This window comes from Anser anser (genome assembly GCF_964211835.1).
Source record: "Anser anser genome assembly, chromosome: 7".
Classification (NCBI taxonomy): Eukaryota; Metazoa; Chordata; class Aves; order Anseriformes; family Anatidae; genus Anser; species Anser anser.
In genome coordinates this window covers 27,406,286-27,416,712 of record NC_139727.1, presented here as the reverse complement: position 1 = coordinate 27,416,712, position 10,427 = coordinate 27,406,286, and the positions used below count along the sequence as shown (strand labels likewise).

The 10,427-nt window shown below is 52.1% G+C and overlaps 1 long non-coding RNA gene across 3 annotated transcripts; it reads right to left on the bottom strand.

The window, feature by feature from the left end:
* Positions 1-3,776: 3,776 nt before the first annotated feature.
* Positions 3,777-10,195, bottom strand: LOC310902664. 3 transcript variants are annotated; one of them, XR_014586882.1, is made up of 4 exons: positions 9,879-10,195; positions 9,710-9,790; positions 9,306-9,429; positions 3,777-8,477 (listed from the first exon to the last, which is right to left on the bottom strand). It is a non-coding gene; the product is annotated as an uncharacterized lncRNA (long non-coding RNA). The 3 variants fall into 3 exon arrangements; XR_014586883.1 differs by having other exon boundaries at positions 3,777-5,974; XR_014586884.1 differs by lacking the exon at positions 9,710-9,790.
* Between the last annotated feature and the right edge of the window lie 232 nt (positions 10,196-10,427).

Below are 10,427 nucleotides of genomic sequence, written 5' to 3'. Positions count from 1 at the left end.
GCTAGCGTTGATATTATCTCTACTCTGAGATAGCTCCTGATTAGTGTGTTTAATCATAAAAAGTAAAAAATATAAATTAAAAAAAAAAAAAAGATCTCATGGAAGCTTTTGCACTGTTCTTTCTTTCTTAATTTCTCTCATTCTCTTTCATTTTGAGGAAAACAGTGTCATGAAAAAAAAAAGGTGAAAAAAATTAAACATGAGTCAAAGCTTCAGTGTATTGACATTGTCAGTGTATTTTCAGGAACAGTTTCTGAAGAGATCATTTTCTTTGGCACTATGATTTCTTCTGACTATTCTGACTCCTTACTTTTTGTAATGCAAGATTAGAACTTGAATATAAGCCGTTTCCGACACTTGTAGGTGCTGAAACTGCCCAGCATCTCTAGCTGCCTAATTCCAGGACTGCTGAACTTTTCTAGCTTGCAAATAACGTCATGATTGTATGCAAATGCCATCTCTTGGGACTCCAGCAATAGATACTGTAGGAATGCAGTTCCCCTGGAAGTAGCCAAGAGGGATCCACTTCCCTGCACATCTTAAAACACTATTTGGAGTGTAAAACACTCGCCGTCCAAACTCTCAGTTATGTCCCTGTAAATCCTGAAATCCTGAGAAGAAGGTTGAAAACCGGGCGTACACTCCGAGAAACAAACAAACAAACAACAACCAAAAAAAAAAAAATCAAAAAAGGGAAAGATAACAAGGGAATTGGGCAGAACAAAGACATTTTCCAGGTCTCATGAACAGATGAACAAGAATAGCTTTCTGAGAGATCTGAACTTTGCGCAGACAGCAGACGAACATCATATTAGAAAGGCAGAGGAGACAACTACAGTGAGAAAGCAGAGGGATGGTGTTGAGACATTTTCGGGGGGGGGAGATGATTCGTTGGGCCAAGTGACCTTTTCCCATCCAGCAATTTCTTCTGTCCCAGTGCAGAATGACAATGGGAGCCCAATGGCAGCGCAATCTGACATCCATGCCCGTACCCAAACAGATTCAGCTCGGCCGCGCTGCGCTGCTGCAGCCATGGGATGCTGTGAAACAAGCCAGACCCAAGTTTCCAACTTGCCCTCTTTTCTGTTGTTGTTGTTATTGCTGTTTGTTTCCATTCACCCCCTTTTATTCTCCATTTTTTTCCTGTCTTGACTCTGATGGGGGCTCTTTTTGTGCAAAACAAGCCCTTCTGATCTCTTTGAAAGGCCAGCTCATGTCATTCTTCCAGATCATCATTGTATGACATGTTTTTATATCAGGCTGACAAAGGAGCTATTTGATCAGGGGGTATGGTGTGTGATTGTAAGAAATTCAGCTAGCCGGTGGCAGCCATTGTTCCCCAAAGCGGCTCCCTGACCCCATTCTATTCAAGGAAAAACTCCCTTGGAGTGGCCTCTATTCATTGAGTAACACCAGTCCGCAGTCTCACTCCAGGAGTATGCTCAATTCAGAGGTGTGTCACCGATATTGCCCATCAACCAGCCTTTAACTCTTTCATCAGCATTAGGTTTCCAACAGGACAGCTGTTATCATAGGATGAGCCGGGCAGGGGGGGTTGTTATGCATTCCAACTCGCTGAAGCTCTCCTTATCTCGGAGAAATTTAACCTTCTTTTCAAAAGTTGCATTAGAAAATGTCCGTCTGCTGCTTCCTGCAGCGAAGCCTGAGTCGTCTGCCTTCCCATCCCCGTGCACTGAAACGTCCCAGTTTGTTATCAAACTTCTAAAACGAGTGTCTTGACATGGTCAAGCTCGCTCAGGTTTTGCACTGATTTAAATCATTTTGGGGTTTGACCAGAAATGATCTGCCGCTCTCCCACATTCCAGCTGCATCACCTTTCCTCTCCCCAATAATCTCGTACCTGTGGTGCGCCCACGGCACCAGTGCTGCTACTTGCTGTAGGACAGAGCCTTCCGTGCCCCTAGGAGATGTTTCATCTCACATTACCAGCAGAGGAAACTTACAGGCTTCCCACAAGCTCCGAGAGGGCTGTGCACTGAAACTGCTCCTGTCCCTTGAGTTGATACCTCCATGCGCAGAGCCTCAAAATCTCAGGGAAATTTGTTCAAATGCTCCCATTTGGTTCAAGAAGCCATGGATCAGAGTCGCTGCCTTGTTCCTAACTCTGGTTATAGAGCATTGCCTTGCAGCCAGAATGGCTACGGATTTGGCATGACAGTGATGAGTGGTTTTGCACACTGCTGGGAGAACTGTCTGGGTGACAGGACTGACATTGGCCAGCCTGGTACAAATGCAGACACACGGCTTTCTGTCTGCACCTTGAGGGAAGTCTCTGAGGCAAACTAAGCTCAGTACATCCAGCTTAGCATGGCTCTGCTGCACCTCTCAGTGCAAAACTTTTTCCCCATGCAGCAAGCAAGTCCTCTGGCTCTTGCAGGCCATCTCACATGGTTGCAACATCCTAGAGAGCAGAGTTACTTGCAGGGCCTCCTGGTGAGCCTTTAGCTCGTTTCCCTGGTTGGAAACACGGCCCTGGGCTGAGCATCACCGCTCCCTCTTCTGCATCCTTCCTCCACCAGCGCGCATCCTGCCCGGCGTTTGGTACCACCTTGATAGCGGCTATCTCCGGCATCGGGATTTGTTAATAAACTCGGGCTCCCTCTGCTGGGACAGAGCATAAAATACTGGGGGGGGGCTGCCTGCAGCACCAGCCTACTTCCCTGCTGGAACTCTGGCTCTTTTGCTGCGCTGTTTCAGTAGCTGTCACGGAGAGCCCTGCATTTTTCTCCACTGGGTGACACCGACGGAGTAAGCAGCAATGCTCTGCACTGCAGCATCCTTCACTGCATGCTCCAAAACCTCTGGGAAACTTGCATTAAACTTCCAGTGACCTGTGAATTTGGCATCACCTCTGTTTTACGCATGAACTTTTTGCATGGACCTCGAACGAGCACAAAAGTTCCAGCAGATTGGGGAAATCCTCTCCTACCCTCACCCAGCAGCAAAACCCAGCTGAGTGCATGGAAAAGCTGCTTCCAGGGTGGCTGAGCACAGTCAGCACTGCAAAGACCTGCATTAACTAGGCTGTCAGGATAAACCAAGCAAAGAGAAACACAGATAAACGTCAGGGAAAGGGTCCAGGAAAGAGTGCAACCTGCTAGGAAAGCGATGCACAGCCAGTCTTTTGGTAGACCCCACAAAGCTGCAGAGAAGACACTTCAGGGAAATATTCCCAGAGAGTCTAGGACCCTTCCCATCTGCTGCCTATGAATTCAGCATGCTACATTATCTCTGTGACCTTTAATCCACCCCTAGTTACTGTGCAGAATGTTACTGCATCAATGTTTTTTCAAACAGAAAGTGCAGCGTACATCAAATTAAATGCATTTCCTCAGCAAAGCTGCTGCCTTCGCCGGCCGCTTCTGCGTTCCCTGCCCCGAGATCACTGCTGAGGTTAAGCAGGCTGAGCTGCGTGTCTGACCTTCCTTGAAACTAGAACATTTCCATAGCAGCTCAATGCAGGCCAAATAACTCAAGGAGACCTGTTGCCATCCATGACAGCACCGACAACTCTCTCCAGCAATCTGGGCACTCGGATTGCAGCTCAGACTACGGTACTGCCCTGCAGCATCCTGACATTCCCCCTGCTGCCTCCAGTCTTAAATAAAAAATTGTAGGCTGTTGGCAGAGGTGTTAATTCACTGCTTTAATGGGGAAAGATTTGCTTCCATAAAATACATCTCCGAAGAAATAGAGCAGCTAATAGCTTCAGCGTTTCTACCTCTGTAGCGACCAGCTGTAGGCTCAAATCAGAACAAGTGGCAGCACAGGAAGGTTCCTGGGGATGAGGTCTCCACACCACATTGCAGACTCTCCTCTTCCCCTCCTGAGCTCGTTGTATGCCACCGACACCTTCTGTCTGGCTGCCCTCTCTTTGGGCTTTTTGGGGCTGTTTGCACGATGGCCACCTACCAGGGTCCAACCCTGCTGCAGATAGCACTGATACCCAGAGAAATAGCCCTGCAGTAACAGCCCACAGCACTGGGGTTTTGCCTCACTGGCATTTCCCAGGTCCTTTGAAGCAGCCCCCTAGAGTTCATCTGGTCTCAAGAGCAGAGGCTGCGTGTTTGTCACCTCCGGGTGTCCTCGAGGTGAGAGCAGGACTAAAAGCCCACGTGTTTAACTGGCTGAGTGGCTCTGGCTTCCCTCTCCTCCCTGTGATGATCATTCCCAGGGAAAGTACTTCAGTGAGCACAGGTGGGACCCCCATCCCCTCCTCACCTCTCCACTGGCTGCCTGCAGAGAAAGGTCCTCTGCCTGCTGCTTTTCCAGCCTTTCCCACCTTCCTGCCCCTTCGTCCCCTCCAGTTCACATCTCCCGGAGAGCCTCCCACACCACAGGTAGCAAACACAAAAGGAATGCCACATCCTCACCACCTGCAAGGGGATCCCACGGCACAGCGCCGAGGGCTTGTCCGAAATCCCAGCTCACAGAGCTCCACAGTCAGGGGCAAAAATCTCAGCTGTGATTTTTTTCCTCCTGTTGGGAAGTTTCTCATCCTCACTGAGGATAAGGCAAGCTGGCTCCCTCGGGGAGCCCCAGACTTCATCTGGGAAGCCCTGGCTGCTGACCGGAGTTATCGGGACCACAATGGCCTGGGGGATGCTGCGTCCCGCTGCTCCAGCTGGCAGCACATCCAATGGGGACACCTCCACGTCACATCTTACCAATAATGCGGTGCTCAGCCTGGCGCTGGGAACATCACCTCTCCTCCTTGCAATGCCCCGGTGGGGGACAGGCGGCTCCACAGTGGAGACAGCCGTCAAGCACAAGTAATCCCCCTGCGCCGGTGTCAAGTGCAGCGCGAAGCTGCGGCCCGACGAGGGGAGGTGGTGAAACCCTCAGCTCCTCGCAGCGATCGCTCTGAGAGGCAGTGAAGTGAGGGCACTTCGCCGGGCCCCGCGTGTATCAGCAACCACCGCCCTCCCCTCCTGCTCCTCCAGTCCCTGGGTCTGGGGAGGCCCCTTCACCATCCGGCAGCGAGCAGCAGGAAAATGGTTTTCTTACGATTAACCAGCCCATAATAACGGTGGGAAGTGGGTCAGTGCACCAGGTTCTGCACATATTGCAATAAACCACGGCCATGACCTTTGGGGTTTTCACAGCACTGTCCTTTCCTCTCCCTGGTCGGACCCTCCCCATCCTTCAGTAACTTCTAGGCAAGTGCTCCAGGACAGCACCTGCAGATGGCAAACTGCTCTCCGAGCACAGACTCTGCCAAAACCTGTGGCTGTATGAAAGCCTCTGTGCTCGCTGTGATGACTGGGCATAGAAAAATTGCAAATACAGGCACTGAAGATAATTAGGTTGCACAAACCTCTTCTCTCAGAGCGAGTCTACTGAAGTCAGAGGAATGACTGCAGATTTACCCTGTCACAACGGAGAGCAAAAATAGCTCTGACTTCACCAACCGAATGTTTCAATGACCAGAGATGGAGCCCTCCTGGGCAACTGTGAGGCTCAGGATTTCAGGATTCATTATAAAAGTAACGCTGCCTTTGCTTTGGAGATGTGCTGTAGCCTTTGCAGCAGGAAATGAGGGATGGGAGACCGTAACCATGCTTTAGCTGCGCCTCCTGCGGGCATCGTCCATGCCTCTGTTCTTCAAAACAGGCTGGAGGCACAGTGGTCCTGATCGAATGAGGGCAAGAGCTCCACAGTCAGCCTCGAGCTGTCAGAAAGTCTCTGCAGGAACCTCTGGGAAAACATCAGCCCTGGGTGAGGGCGATCACACCGGTGGGTGGTCACCGCATCGCTCGTCCTCCCAAGGCGCTGGACACAACCAAGCCAGCGATGGGCTCCACTGCCAGATGCTGCGGCCAAAACACTTGGCTCCGCTTCACAAGAGATGTTGACAGATGGGATTCAGCTTTAAAAAATAGCCCCAAGAGGTCAGAGAGGTTTGGAAAACCTGCTTTCAGTGCCTGCAGAAGCTTGGTCAAGTTGGATGGCACTGTAAAGAAGAAAAGAGCACAAGATCAAGTGCCAGGAGCTGAAGTTGGGCAATTTCAAGTCAGAAATACCGAATAAAATTGAAATATGGAAGCCCTGCAGGATATCCTTCCTTCCTTGTGTGTACCCGAGGACTACAGCTTTCACCCAGAGGACACAGAGCAGGACCCTCTCATCAGGGTATTGCAGGGGACCGGACCAGGCAGTCAGAGTAATCCACATGAATTTAAAATCTGCTCCTGTATGAACACAGGTTTCTTCCACTGGGGATATGGGACAAAATCCAACCTTCAGTCAAAGCTGGGGAATCTGACGTGAGGCTTAGCAAAAGATCAGTTTTGTGGTTTTTTACTTCATTTATAGCTCAGATTATTGCATATAGACATTGCTTCCCCCTCTGGACCACTTCCATACCTTTTCTTGGCCTCTTGCAGCCTGATTCAGCTGATTCCCGGCTCTGCCAGGAGCCCTTTCTGATCTTAATCCTTCTGTGCACTGACTCCCTCCGCTCCTTCTCTGAAACGGGGCTGTGCCACTTGCTCCCAGCTCCAGCTGTGAGCTCCCTGGTGCTCACCCCTGCGTCTGTGCAGAGCCCAGAACAACATCAGCTGCTGTGGCACAAGGTATGAGGAGGAACGAGGACACTGGACTTCAGTGAAATAGCCCTGGAAAGGTTGCTTCTCCTGCTGGATTCTCTGCTGAGAGTTTGGCTCGGTCATGCTGGCTGCTGAAAGCAAAGCCAGCCTGATGATGATGGAGCATTTTCAGCGTCTAAAAAAAGCCCCCAGCAAAACCAGCGGCTTCTGTTTATAACTGACTTCCTCTGGTTTACAGAAAAAGCCTGAGCGGACGGAGCTCCCCCAGCTCCAGCAGGTGAGAGGCTCCCATCCCCATCTCTTGGAGGGATGCATTTAGCAGCAGCTGCAGAGGGAGCAGGGCAGGCAGAAGATGCACCAGCCAGGATTGCCACATTCAGCCCAAACAGCTCAATACACACGCTGCAAATACAACATCTGCTCGCAGAGCAGGGAGGGGGAAAGCTGGGTTCGCAGCTCTCCTGCTTACCCAAACTTCTCATTTTGCCCTTTGTGAGAATCGGGTGCTCCTCGCACAGAGCAAAGCCCTAGGATGCAGGAGCTCGCTGCATGCGGGCTGCCCAGCACGAGGGGCGTCCCAGGCAGCATCCCAGCCCCCCAGGCAGGGAGGGTGACAAGGCAGCCCCAGCGTGGCAGAGGGCTGAGATATTTTTCATAGACATTTGAAGAAATAAGCACCTATTTGCACAAGGAATAGCTAATACAGGTAATTACAGACAACATGCAAGGCTACATCCTGGTGGGGATCTGGGACAAGGATCCCAGAAAGGATCCCTTTCTGTCTTCTGCCATGAAAGGATGGCATTGGAGGGAACCAGATCTGTGCTTGGAAAAGCCTTGAGGGAGGATCTTCAAATATCTGCATGGGTCTGGGTGTCCATGGCCTAAAAGCCCCCAGGACCCAGCTTCAAAACCAGGGCTCAGGCTGCCGTGTCACGGCCCTGGCACGACCACAGGCTCCTGAATGCCCTCAAACACTCAAGAACTGAGGTTTTGACAGCCGAGCACTCGCTCCAAGCCCTGTACCGCTCTGCTACCCGGTGCTGCAGTGTCCGTTTCACAAGGTCAACCTCTGCAGCACGTCCTCTGCGTTTTCAAAGCATTTCCCTAACAGGTGGCTGCCTCCCTCCTCCCCGTACATGCTGCAGCTTGAATCGGCCGCTTTGATCAGGGGGGAATCATCCCTGCAAAGCCCTTGATGTAGCACCAGCAATGTGTTACAAGCAAACCTCCAGCGCGTGGTGGAGAACCAGGGCCTGAAACAGTGGAGGAAAATGGAGGAAGACCTCACCAGCAATCCTAAGCAAACCGTGCCTGAACCCCATGCTGTCAGCCCTCCCCAGGGCTCGGAGAGTATTTTATGGCTTTAATAGAGACAGTCACATCTGCAGATGTGTCTGCATTGCCCACCAGCAGGCTCAGGCCAACATCCCAGGCTGCTCTGGAGGCATTCCCAGGCTTGCATATGCTGATGGGCCCTGCTCCCCCTGTACGAGCCCCCAGCTGGCTGTGGAGATGGAAAGGGCCCAGGTGATTTGTGAAAGCACCTGAACGTCTAAATCGGACAAATTCATCTTTGCAGATTCACTTGGTGGAAGAGCAGCTGGGGAAGAGAGCTGGACACGGAGTGCTCTCCATCCAGGGAGGCTTTGAATGTCCTGATAATCCACGGGGACAAGGGGCTGCCCACCTGAGCATCACGTGGCAGTAGCACCGTCTCACCAGTTCATCCTAAAACACTATGATGACCCCACACTTTAACCAAAATGGGTAAAAATCCTGGCCACAGCCTTGCGTGTTCCAGTGCCGTGGGACAGCTCTAGCGTTTGTCCGAGCCAGCTGCGCTCCCAGAGCCTTGGCTTTAATGGCGCTTTGTGAAGCAGGTTGGCTCCTCCACGGCAGCCCCAACTGCCGAGAAATCAATCATTACCAGCAGTTAGCTGTTTGATGGTTAACAGCCTGAACCGAAGCCAAACTGGTTGTTAATTGGGCTAACAACCGATTTCAAGGGGTTGTTCTGCAGGGCCCAGCGCTCCCAGCAATTGACCGGGAGCTGTAACTAGCAGCCGGGCAGCAATTAGCAGAGCCCAGGGAAATTCGCAGGCCATTACCAAAGGGCCGGCTCCCAGCTGGGCATCTGCTTCTCACGGGTGATGGGGCCTAAGCGTGCAAATCGAGCCAGCGCTCGGGGTCCCCTTTCACATCCCACAGCCAAATTTTTCCTACCCGTGTACAGCCCGGGTCTGCTCATCCCGCATTTCAGCTGCTGCGGCAGCATTTTTGGTTGTGGGTTGGGTGGTTTTTGGGCATGGCAACTGAAGTTTCTCTCATGTTTGCTACGACCACCCCCAGGGACACCATCCCTCATCCCTCAGCATCCCTCAGATCTCCTCCCAGGACTTTCCTTTGCCACAGCAGCAGCTAAACCAGGGGGCACGCTAAGGTCTGTCTGCTGGCTTGTGGCACCTGTTGTAGCTGACCACAAAAAACTAAAGCCCTTTGGGGAAAGGGCTGCCATTCACTCTGTGAGCAGCTCATAAAAGAAGAGACTCCAGCCATCAGGGTGTGTTACTACAGTATACAGAATAATCACAGCAAGAGAGGCTGAGTTTTTCTATCTCCTGCTATAAAAGCTCTAAGAAAGGGGAAAAGGGGGGAGCAGGGATATAGGTCAGGCTCCCACAGCATCCCATTTCCAGCCCACAGCTACCGACAGCACCAGGAAAGCAGCAATACCTGGCCACAGCTGACGTGGTTCTTCCTGACACAGCCCAGCCGCTGGGTTAGGACTTTGCAGCCGCAGTTTGCATCTTGCCCATCACATCTGACAGCCCCAGGGGACCTCCTGGAGATACAGCCCCTGTAGGAGAGGTGATGTAAGATGCATAAACCCCAAGAGCATTCCCTCTACCCCCAGAACATCTAAATTACGTTTCATTGCAGAGCAGACTGGGCCATAGGTAATCTGGAGCACTGGCTGTTATCTCCAACCCAACCACAACAGGACCGCTCTCATCCTCTGGCTGAAGTGGCACAGGGCCAGTGGGTGGGTGAGCAGCTTTGCTGGAGCTCAGCACTAATTTCACACTGACTTTGCAGGTTCCCATTAAACCAAGTCCAAAATATCCCTCCAACATTACCCAAGAGCTCCTCTGCTGCACCAAGCTGCCACATGTCCCCAGGCCCATAGGCTGTCACACCAGAGGACGTGGATTGCTCTTCTTCATTCCAGGAGGAAATAAAACGACAAACACGGTCACAAAAGGTCTTCTTCATGCCATGCCATGGCATCCTCCCCAAAATGCTTACCCCATTCCTGGAGGGCAGCCTCCTGCCCCAGCCCCAAAGCAGAACAAGGCTGCAGCTCCCCGCCCCAAAGGAGAGGACCAGGGGAAAGCTGGGGGCAGCCCTGTTTTTAGGGGTTAGCTATCACTGCCGGAGGTGTGCGTGGGCAGGGGGCAGAGATGCTGCAAATGGGAAGTGGGGTGGTAATGAGGAGCAGATGCGTAGGTGCTTGGAGCATCCCAGGTGCTTACAGAAGTGCTAAATGTTATTATCATGGCCAGGAAACAGGCCGTGAAAACCCGCTGCACTCCACATCCCCTCGCTCTCTGACTTCTCCAGGATCTGGGGCCGACCCTCCCCACCAGCCCCAGGCAAAGGGGAGCCAGCCTGGGGGTGTCGTGGTTGCAGCTGTGCCGGGGACCCCCGGGATCAGGGGGGCTGCGCAGAAAGGAGAGGAGCACAGAGAAAAAGGCTCAACAGGGGAGTTGGGTCTGGGCATGGTGCAGTCCCAGCAGCAGCATGAAAGGATGTTTCCCTGCATGGGAAACCTCATTTGGTGGCCACCCTGCCCAG